The sequence below is a fragment of the Choloepus didactylus genome, chromosome 10 (genome assembly GCF_015220235.1).
Source record: "Choloepus didactylus isolate mChoDid1 chromosome 10, mChoDid1.pri, whole genome shotgun sequence".
Lineage (NCBI taxonomy): Eukaryota > Metazoa > Chordata > Mammalia > Pilosa > Megalonychidae > Choloepus > Choloepus didactylus.
In genome coordinates, this window is record NC_051316.1 from 4,439,251 (window position 1) to 4,449,814 (window position 10,564).

At 42.3% G+C, this 10,564-nt stretch overlaps 1 pseudogene; it reads left to right on the top strand.

Moving 5' to 3' along the window:
- Window positions 1-1,463: 1,463 nt before the first annotated feature.
- LOC119505173 lies at window positions 1,464-10,148 on the top strand (annotated as a pseudogene).
- The last annotated feature ends 416 nt before the right edge of the window (window positions 10,149-10,564 follow it).

Consider the following 10,564-nt stretch of genomic DNA (forward strand, 5'->3'; position numbering starts at 1 on the left):
AAAATTACCTAAACTGACACAAGAAGAAAGAGAAAATCTCAACATATGTAAACAAGTAACAAGTTTGAGTCAGTAATCAAAACTATCCTAAATGAAAAGTCTAGGAACAAATGGTTCTACTGAGGATTTGTACCCACAACTCTGGGATGCATTTTCACCAATCCTCAAACCATTCAAAAACATGGAAGAAGAAACACTTTGCAACTCAATTTCTGAGGCCAAAATTACCCTGTTACTAAAGCCAGATGTTCTAGTTTGCTAATGCTGCAGAATGCAAAAAAAACAGAGATGGATAGGCTTTATAAAATGGGTGTTTATTTTGCTACACAGTTACAGTCTTAAGGCCACAAAGCATCCAAGGTAACACCTCAGCAATCGGGTACCTTAACCGGAGGATGGCCAATGGCATCCAGAAAACCTCTGCTAGCTAGGAAGGCAGCTGGCGTCTGCTCCAAAGCTCTGGCCGTAAAATGGCTTTCTCCCAGGACGTTCCTCTCTAGCAAGCTTGCTCCTCTTCAAAACATCACTCACAGCTGCACTCCGTCCCCTCCCCCGGAGTCAGCTCATTTATATAGCTCCACGGGTCAAGGCCCACTCTGAATGGGTGGGGCCATGCCTCCATGGGAACATCTCATCAGAATCATTACCGACAGCTGGGTGGGGCACATTTCAAGCAAATCCAACCATCACCAAAACGTCTGCCCCACAAAACTACAAAGACAATGGCATTTGGGGGACACAATACATTCAAACTGGCACACCAGATAAAGATAGCACAGGAAATGAAAATTACAGCCCAATTTTCCAAGTGAATATAGATGCAAAAATACTCAAAAAATACTGGCAATAGAATCCATCAAGCCAATTAAAAGTATTAATCAACATGACCAAGTAGGATTTATCCCAGTAATGCAAGCAAGTTTCAAAAAATAAAATACATTAATGTATGTACCATATTAACAGAATGAAGGACAAAACATACGGGTATCTCAATTGACAATACAAAGCATTTGAAGAAATATTCAACTCTTTCAAGATAAACACGCAAAGAAAATGAGGAAAAGGAGAAAACTTACTCAACACAATTAAGGACATTTATGAAAAATCTGATGATGTGATGATGAAAGTTGGAATGCTTTTCCCCCAGGAACAGAATAAGACAAGGATGCATGCTTTCACCACTACTATTCAACCTTATGAAAGAAGTTCTAGTCATAACAATTAGAGAACTAGTAAATAAAATGCATCTACATTTCCAAAGGAGGTGCAAACTTATCTCTATTCCAGAAAGCATGACTATATATATATGAATTATATATAATCATATATATGATTTATATCATGACATGATTATATATAATATATTTACATATATATACATATATGTACATGTATATGTACACATATACACAAAATCCAAAAGAAAATTACCAGAGCTCATGTACATATTACGGTTGTGAGCCATGCTCTTGGTGAAGAGCATGGAGCCACAGCAGTTGTGCTGCAGAGCTCTGCTATAAGGAATTACCAGTCAAATGGAATGTGCCACCCAAGCACTCTTGCTGCTATCAAATTTCATCTAAGCAGCCTCAGAAACATGCTGAAGACATATCTCATGAGTTGTTTAATGAGGCTAACAATTTATACATAACAGAAAATTCTTGTCAAGACAGAATCAATTGCCTTGCCATCAGTTGCTGCAGTAGGATTCTCTAGGGAAACAGAATCAATGAGAGATATCTATGAATATAAGATTTATAAAAGTAACTTACACAATTGTGGGTATGCATGAATCAAGTTCTGGAGGGCAGTCAGCAAACTGACAGCTCCAATGAAGATGTTCAATGAACCCCTCAGGAAACAAACTGGCAACTTTGGTGAACTCAGGAAATGCTTCACTGGTCATCCAAAGAAGAAGTGAAGGTCCTCTATCTGTCTCACTTAAAAGTCTTCAACTGATTAATTGGATTAAATCCAGCCAGCTGCATTCTCTCATTGTGGAAAACACTCCCTTCACTGAAGCATCAGCCACATCTGCAGCCAATTGACTGATGATTTAATAAACCAGCCTTTTGGTTTATTAACCAGCCACAAACATCCTTGCAGCAATGGTTAAGCCAGTGCTTGCTTGACCAGACAGCTTGGTACCATCACCTGACCAATTTGACACATGAAACTAACCATCACATTCCACCCCTTGTCAACTTGGCAGTTATGCACATCACCTAAAACCATACTTTACCTATAAGTAGAGAACAATAACAGAAATATATTTCACCTAACAAAACTCCACTGTGCAGTGTACAACTGGAAATGCACTAAATCTCTCCAGAATAGGATGCAAGTCCTTGGGTGACATTAACTCTTAAAATTAATTTCCTTTGGCTTAAATACAGCAAAATGAACAGTACAGCTTATGCCATATGATAAGGGGAGAAAGATAAGAAAGCAAATATATTTTCTATACAGACAAATACAAACATAAGAAAACAAGGAGGAAATATTCATGTCATCATAGTCCTTGTTTCTGTAACTGGTCACATGGCTGCAGTTCATATTTATCACTACCTTCTTCCACTACCCATTCCATGTTCCCTTTACCCTCAGCAAGCATTTCAGATGGCTGTGGTTCTTTGCCTGGTGGGGTGACACAAACTTACAATCCTGAAGTTTCTTGGCCATTGGTAGTCCTGGCTGGATTGGGTTGTTGGAGTTTTCCATTGACTTTAATCACACAGCATGGTAGTAATAAGAGATGCCCTAGGGTATCTCCTGTATTCCAGGAAAACTCTTCTTTACTTCCATTGTGTAGTTGCAGTGTTATTTCCCCTTGATAGTCAGGAACAATCACCCCAGCCAGTACAGTAATCCCCTTCATTGCTTATTGAGTCACAGGCATAAGAAGCCCAAAGTGACCAGATGGCAGACTTAACTTACAGTTCAATGGGATTATTGTTGTGTTTCCTGATGGAAGCAATCCTCCTTTCAGAACAAAGACTTCTACACCAGCAGAGCTTAAGCTTGCAGGGACAGGAAGCAAAAATTTTCCTAGTGGATCACTAGGAGTGATAGAAAGTTGTGCAACTCCTGTTTCCACCCCTTGATTCCTGCACCCATGACTCCTGGATATGGGAGAAACAGCACCATAGAGTGGATGCTGATTCAGAGCATACACAGCATCATGGAAAACACTGCCCCAGCCCTGAAAGGTATTACCACCAAGTTGGCACTGTAATTGAGTCTTCAACAAGCCATTCCACAATTCTATCAACCCAGCTGCCTCTGGATGATGGGGAACATGGTAAGACCAGAGAACTCCATGAGCATGTGCCCATTCTCTCACTTCATTTGCTGTGAAGTGGGTTCCTTGGTCAGATACAATGCTGTGTGAAATACCATGATGGTGGATAAGGCATTCTGTAAGTCCATGGATAGTAACTTCGGCAGAAGCATGTTGTGCAGGGAAAGCAAACCCATATCTGGAATATGAATCTATTCCAGTAAGAACAAATCACTGCCCCTTCCATGATGGAAGTTGTCCAATATAATCAACCTGCCACCAGGTAGGAGGCTGATAACCTCAGGGAATGCTGCCATATCTGGGACTGAGTGTGGGTCTCTGGTGCTAGCAGATTGGGCTGTCAGCAGTGACTGTGGCCAGGTTGGGCTTGGTGAGTGAAAGTCCATGCTGCCGAGCCCATGCATAACCTCCATCCCTACCACAATGACCACTTTGTTCATGAGCCTTTTGGGCAATGACAGGAATTTCTGGTGAAAGAGGCTGATTGGTATCCAACAAATGGTTGATTTTATCCACTTGATTATTAAAATCTTCTGCTGAACTCACCCTTTGGTGAGCATTCACATAGGACACAAATATCTTCATGTTGTTTGCCCACTCAGAAAGGTCTATCCACAGACCCTTTCCCCAGACTTCTTTGTCACAAATCTCCCAATCAAATTCCTTCCAAGTTCCTGACCATCCAGCATCCAGCCAAACCATTAGCAACAGCCCATGAATCAGTATACAAATATTCCTCTTTTGCCAATTCTCCTTCCAAAAAAGTGAACATCCAGGTGCACTGCTCAAAGCTCTGCCACTGGCATGATTTCTTCTCACCACTCTCCTTCAAGGACATCCTAAAAAGTAGCTGTTGTGCTGCAGCTGTCCACTTTTGGGTTGTGCCTGTATATCACAGTACCATCTGTAAACCAGGCCTGAGTTTTCTCTTCCTCATTCAATTGATTGTAAGGAACTCCCCAAGATGCCATAGCTATGGGCAGGGAAAGAGAAAATAAGGTGGAAGGAGTGGAGTCCATGTGCATTTGAGCCACTTCCTCATGTAACATATTTGTGCCTCCAGGACTCACCCAAGCGCTATCTGTTGTATATCATTTCCATTTTATGATGGAGTGCTGTTGTGCAAACCCAACTTTATGACTTGGCAGGTTGGACAAAACCCACCTCATGATAGGTAACTCAGGTCTCATGGTAACTTTGTGGCCCATGGTCAAGCATTCTGTATGTACTAAAGCCCAGTAGCAGGCCAACAGCTGTTTCTCAAATGGAGAGAAGTTATCTGCAGAAGATGGTAAAGTTTGCTCAAAAATCCTAGGGGACTGCATTGTGATTCTCCTATAGGAGCCTGCCAAAGTCTCCAAACAGCACCTCTATTTGCCACTGACACTTCCAGTACCATTGGGTCAGCTGGATCATATGATCCAAATGGCAGAGCAGCTTGCACAGCAGCCTGGCCCTGTCATAGAGCCCCATCTTGTTCTGGTCCCCACTCAAAACTAGAAGCTTTTCTAGTCCCTCAGTAAATGGGCAGAACTAGCACACCCAAATGAGGAATATGTTGTCTCCAAAATCCAAGGAGGCAAAGTAGGCATTGTGCCTCTTTTTTGGTTGCAGGAGGGGCCAGATGCAGCAGCTTATCCTTCACCTTAGAAGGAATATCTCTACAGGCCCCACACCACTGGACACCTAGAAATTTTACTGAGATGGAAAGTCCCTGTATTTTTCTTGGATTATTTCCCATCCTCTTCCATGCAAATACCTTACCAACAAATCTAGGGTAGTTGTTACTTCTTGCTCACTAGGTCCAATCAACGTATCATCAACATAATGGACCAATGTGATGTCTTGTGGGAGGGAGAAATGATCAGGTTCCCTGTGGACAATATTATAACAAAAGGCTGGAATGTTGATATAACCCTGAGGTAGCACAGTGAATGTAAACTGCTGGCCTTGCCAGCTGAATGCAAACTGTTTCTGGAGGTCCATACTAACAGCTACTGAGGAAAAAGCATTTGCCAGATGTGCCAGTTTGAATATACTGTGTCCCCCAAATGCCATTATCTCTGATGTAATCTTGTGTGGGCAGATGTTATCAGTGTTGATTAGATTGTAATTCTTTGAGTGTTTCTTTGGAGATGCACCCCACCCAGCTGTGGGTGATGACTCTGATTGGATAATTTCCATGGTGGTGTTGCTCTGCCCATTAGGGATGGGTCTAAGTTGAGTCACTGGAGCCATATACATGAGCTGGGGAATTCAGTGCAGCTGAGAGTGAACTTTTGATGAGGAGCTACAGCCAAGAGGGACACTTTGAAGAAAACACAGGAGCTGCAGATGAGAGACATTTTGAAGATGGCCATTGGAATCAGACTCTTGCTCCAAAGGAGTAAAGAGAAGACAAATACCCCAAGTGCAACTAAGAGTAACATTTTTGAGGAACTGCAGCCTAGAGAGGAACATCCTGGGAGAAATCCATTTTGAAACCAGAACTTTGGAGCAGATGCCAGCCATGTGCCTTCCCAACCAACAGAGGTTTTCTGGACCCCATTGGCCACCCTCCAGTGAAGGTACCTGATTGCTGATGTGTTACTTTGGACACTCTATGGCCTTAAGACTGTAACTGTGTAACCAAATAAACCCTCTTTTATAAAAGCCAGTCCATCTCTGGTGTTTTACATTATGGCAGCATTAGCAAACTAGAACACCAGATCAATAGCTGCATGCCAGGTACCAGGGGATGTGTAGATTTGCTCAAACAATGATACCACATATGGAACAGCAGCTGCAATTGGAGTCACACCTGATTAAGCTTACAATAATCCACTGTCATCCTCCAAGACCTATCTCTTTTCTGCACAGGCCAAATAGGAGAGTTGAATGGGGATGTGATGGGAATCACCATTCCTGTATCCTTCAAGTCCTTAAGAGTTGCATTAATCTCTGAAATCCCTCCAGGAATCCAGTATTGCTTCTGATTTACTATTTTGCTAGGCAAGGGTGGTTCTAGTGACTTCCACTTGGCCTTTCCCACCATAATAGTCCTCGCTCCATGAGTCAGGGAACCAATGTGAAGATTCTTCCAGTTGCTGAGTATGTCTATTCAAATTATGCATTCTGGCACTGGGGAAATAACCACAGAATGGGTCCAGAGACCCACTGTGAGATGGACCTCAGCTAAAACTCCATCAATCACCTGAGCTCCATAAGCCCCAACTCTGACTGGTGGACCAGAGTGATGTTTTGGGTCACCTGGAATTAATGTTACTTCTGAACCGGTGTCTAATAATCCACAAAACATCAGGTCATTTCCTTTTCCCCAATGCACAGTTACCTTGGTAAAAAAATGCAGCTCCCTCTGGGGAAAACTGGGAGAAAGATTAGCAGTATAAATTTTTGGCAGTATAACAGGGACCTTCCCCAAGTGTATCCAGCCTTCCCTTCATTCAAAGGGCTCTGGATCTGTAAACTGTCTCAAGTCTGGGAATTGATTAAGGGGCTGTCACTCTCTGTTTTTGTAATTCAAGGAAGCCTTTTGTTCATTTGACCTAGAATTCTTCTGCCTATATAATTCAAACAAGAATTTAGTTGATTGCCCATCTATTTTAATACTTGGTACTCCATGACCTACTAGCCAACATCATAAGTCTCTGTGAGTCATATTATTTTGATTGTTGCTTTGAGCCTCTTTTACATTGTGGTAGTCATGTCCACATTGTCTCTGGGGATTAACTGCAGCCACTTCTCTTCTGCTGACTTGGGACCAATTATCCCCATTGTGTTTAAGGATTCCAGCTCACTGACAGCAGTTTCTACAGTAATTCCTGACCTACAGAGAAGGGTGACTACAGATCTCTTCAGGGATGATGGAGCCAATCTCAGAAACATTTTCCTCACAGTCCTGGTAAAAAGTGTGTCCTCTGGACATTCCAGGGGTGTGTGAGCAGGTCTTCCATGATAAATCCACTCTAACATTCCAATCTCTCTAAGACTTTGAATCCCCTCCTCCACATTATACCTGGGCAGTTCTGGCAGTTAAACCTCTGGTTATGCTGGCCAACATTTGATCCACGTTTCAGCCAACCACCCAAACCGTTAACTCCCTTTCTAGAATGCAGACTCTCTGCTAGTCTAGAATGCAGACTCTCTGCTTAGTGGGCCCATATCAGTAAATTCAATCTGATCTGACCTTATATTCCTTCCACCATTATCCCACACCCTTAATATCCATTCCCACACATATTCCCCTGGTTTCTGTCTGTATAAGTTGGAAACTTCATACAGTTCTTTGGGAGAATAGTGTATTTCCTCATGGGTCACACTTTGTACCCCACCCTTTGGGCCCTCTTAGGACTTTAGTCTAGTTATGGGTCTTGAAGAAAATACTGGTGGTGGGGGTGGTTAATGAAAAGAGTTAGAATTATCCCTCAAGCCACTTACCTCAGGACATTCTGTTACATTTTCATCCCTTAAAACAGGATTAATCTCTCCAGACAGAGGAGTGAGGTGATTACAGGATTAGCAAGCACTCAGGGGAGGTGATTACAGGATTAGCAGGCACTGAAGGGTTAATTTCTTTAGGTGGGGGTTGGATGGTAGGCTCCTTAGGGAAGACTGGAGGTGGGGAAGCTGTTTCCTCAGGACAGCCCTCTACAGGTAAATCTCACAATGACTTAGCAGAATCCAGGGTTTCAATATCCTCACTGCCATTATTATCAATCTGTATGTCCCCATCTCAAGTTTCTGGATCTCATTCTTTTCCAATCACTGCCTTTAATTTAACAGTAGACACCCTGAGAGGTTGAGATTTTAGTTTGCACTGTAAATCTGCTACTCACACAATGAGAGTCTGCATCTGGTTTTCAGAAATCTCAAGTATGTGGGCACAGGAAATAATATTTTCATTCATGGCACACATAGAAACTTTTACATATGTCATACAGCATTTAAGTTTTAAATTTGAAGCTTTTAGCTCATACCTTTCTCTTACAACCTTATCCAATGTATCTAAGAGCAGCCAGCCAAATTCATTATACCTCTTAATTCTGCAAAACTCTCTGAAGGTGTTGTAAACACTGTCACCCAGAGCCTTGCTTTTTACAAGAGTATGGTTGGGAGAATCAAATGGTACTATTTTGTGTATCTCCTTTGTCAACTCATTCCATGGACTGTCAGTGCCCTCTTGATTATTGGAAATGGGGTCATTAGTGCCTTTGAATCTAATCAGAGTAGAAAACAAATTGTAAGTGCCCATTTTAAGATTCTGTTTCTCAAGAACCACTCCTGGTACCAATTTGTATTAGTTAGGGTTCTCTAGGGAAACAAAATCAATGAGAGATATTTATGAATATAAGATATATAAAAATGACTTATACAATTGTGGGTATGCATGACTCCAAATTCTGTAGGGCAGTAAGCAAACTGGCAAATCTGATGAAGATGTCTGATGAACTCCTCAGGAAATGAACTGGCTGCTTCAATGAACTCCTCAGGAAATGAACTGGGATCTTCGATGAATGTGTTCAATGAACTCCTCAGGAAATGAACTCGCAGCTTTGATGAACTCAAGAAACACTTTGCTGTTCAGGCAAAGAAGAAGTGAATGTCCTCTATCTGTCTCAATTAAAAGTCTTCAACTGATTAATTGGATTAAATCCAGCCAACTGCACTCTCTCATTGTGGAAGGCATGCCCTTCTTTGAGTCATCAGTTACAGCTGCAGCTAACTGACTGATGATTTAATAAACCAGCCTGTTGGTTTATTAACCAGCCACAAACATCCTCACAGCAATGGTTAGGCCATTGCTTGCTTGACCCGACAGATGGGTACCATCACCTGGCCAAGTTGACACATGAACTTAACCATCACAGTTGCCCACGTGGCTTCAACAGTGATACAGGTGTCACTACAGGATATTGACATGAAAAAAAGCATTCAATTTTTCCACAGTGAAAGACCAGCAGGTGGTTTCAGAGAACAGCTTTTGCAATCTTGTTGCTGACATTTACAATTAGAGTGTTGAGGCAAACCTTCTTTGAACATTCTTCCACCTTTCAGAGGTATTTAGGACAGGCTCAAGTTTTACATGAAACCTTCCTATTTCTTAGACCTTTGGGAAGAAAACTTGCTGCAGGTCACAGAAGGAAAAAGGAAAGAGAAAAGATGACAAAAGGAGCAAAAGCATGTAGATATCAAAACCTGTGTGCTGAAAGAGCTTAGAAAAGCCAGGAACAGGTACCATCAATGGTCTAGAATGGCCTATGACAAGAAGTTTATACCTGGCAACAGGTTGTCTCAGAGTGTTTAGAACTGAGCATCTTCCCAGGGATCTCTGTCCCTAGATCCAAGATCTCATGAATCCAATGTCAGGGACTACTCTTACATGGTCACTCCAAACCACTCTCTGCATTTGCTGCCAGCAACTCCTTTTTTATGCAACAGACCAAGAGGTTCCACTGCATGGCAGAGTGAACCAGTGTTCTGAGCAGAAGTACAGACCACTCTGTAAGACACCTGATCTTCAACAGACTACAGCAGCCACTGCTGCCACCAACCCTTTGCTTCTTCAGACCATGGGATGCTACCAACACAGATCATTGAATATTACAACCAGTCAGGACCCTCTCCTCTTCCACAGTCTTCTATGATCCATTCAGAACAAACTGCATTTGTTAGTTCTCTTCAGGTGCCCAAGCAATTATCCTTTTCTGTATCAGACAGCTCCACATACAAGCCTCCCCTTCCCCTTCCTTCTGCTGGGCTGATCATCACTGACCTGCCTCCACTGTGCACACCTCCTCCCCAGACAGTCCTCCTAGGGCAGCCTCTTCTCTTTCACCCTCCTCCATGAATGCTTCCCCTACAAGAATTGAGGCAAATTGGCAAGAAACTACACAACCACCAATAAGTGATGCTTGGATGATCTTGCTGCTATTCAAATGAGAATCCAGCTGGAAAAAAAGCCAGAGCATTATGAGCAAGAAGCCAAGTCCGAACCTGTCTGGAATAACATGGCTACTCATACAGTACAGCAATTCTGATGATGACTCAGAGTTAGAAGACAATGACTGGTCAGATGGAGGTGGTGTACACTGGCAAGCCATGTGAGCACCACCTGGTGAAGATGATGGTTTTTGACCAGTTCCCTTCTGTTATTCACCCCTAGCTTTATTCCATTGTCTTTTGAGAAGATGCTTTGAATCATTTCAATATTTTAAAACTCCTTGAGATGGATTTTGTGGCCAAACAATTGTTCTTCAACTAGAG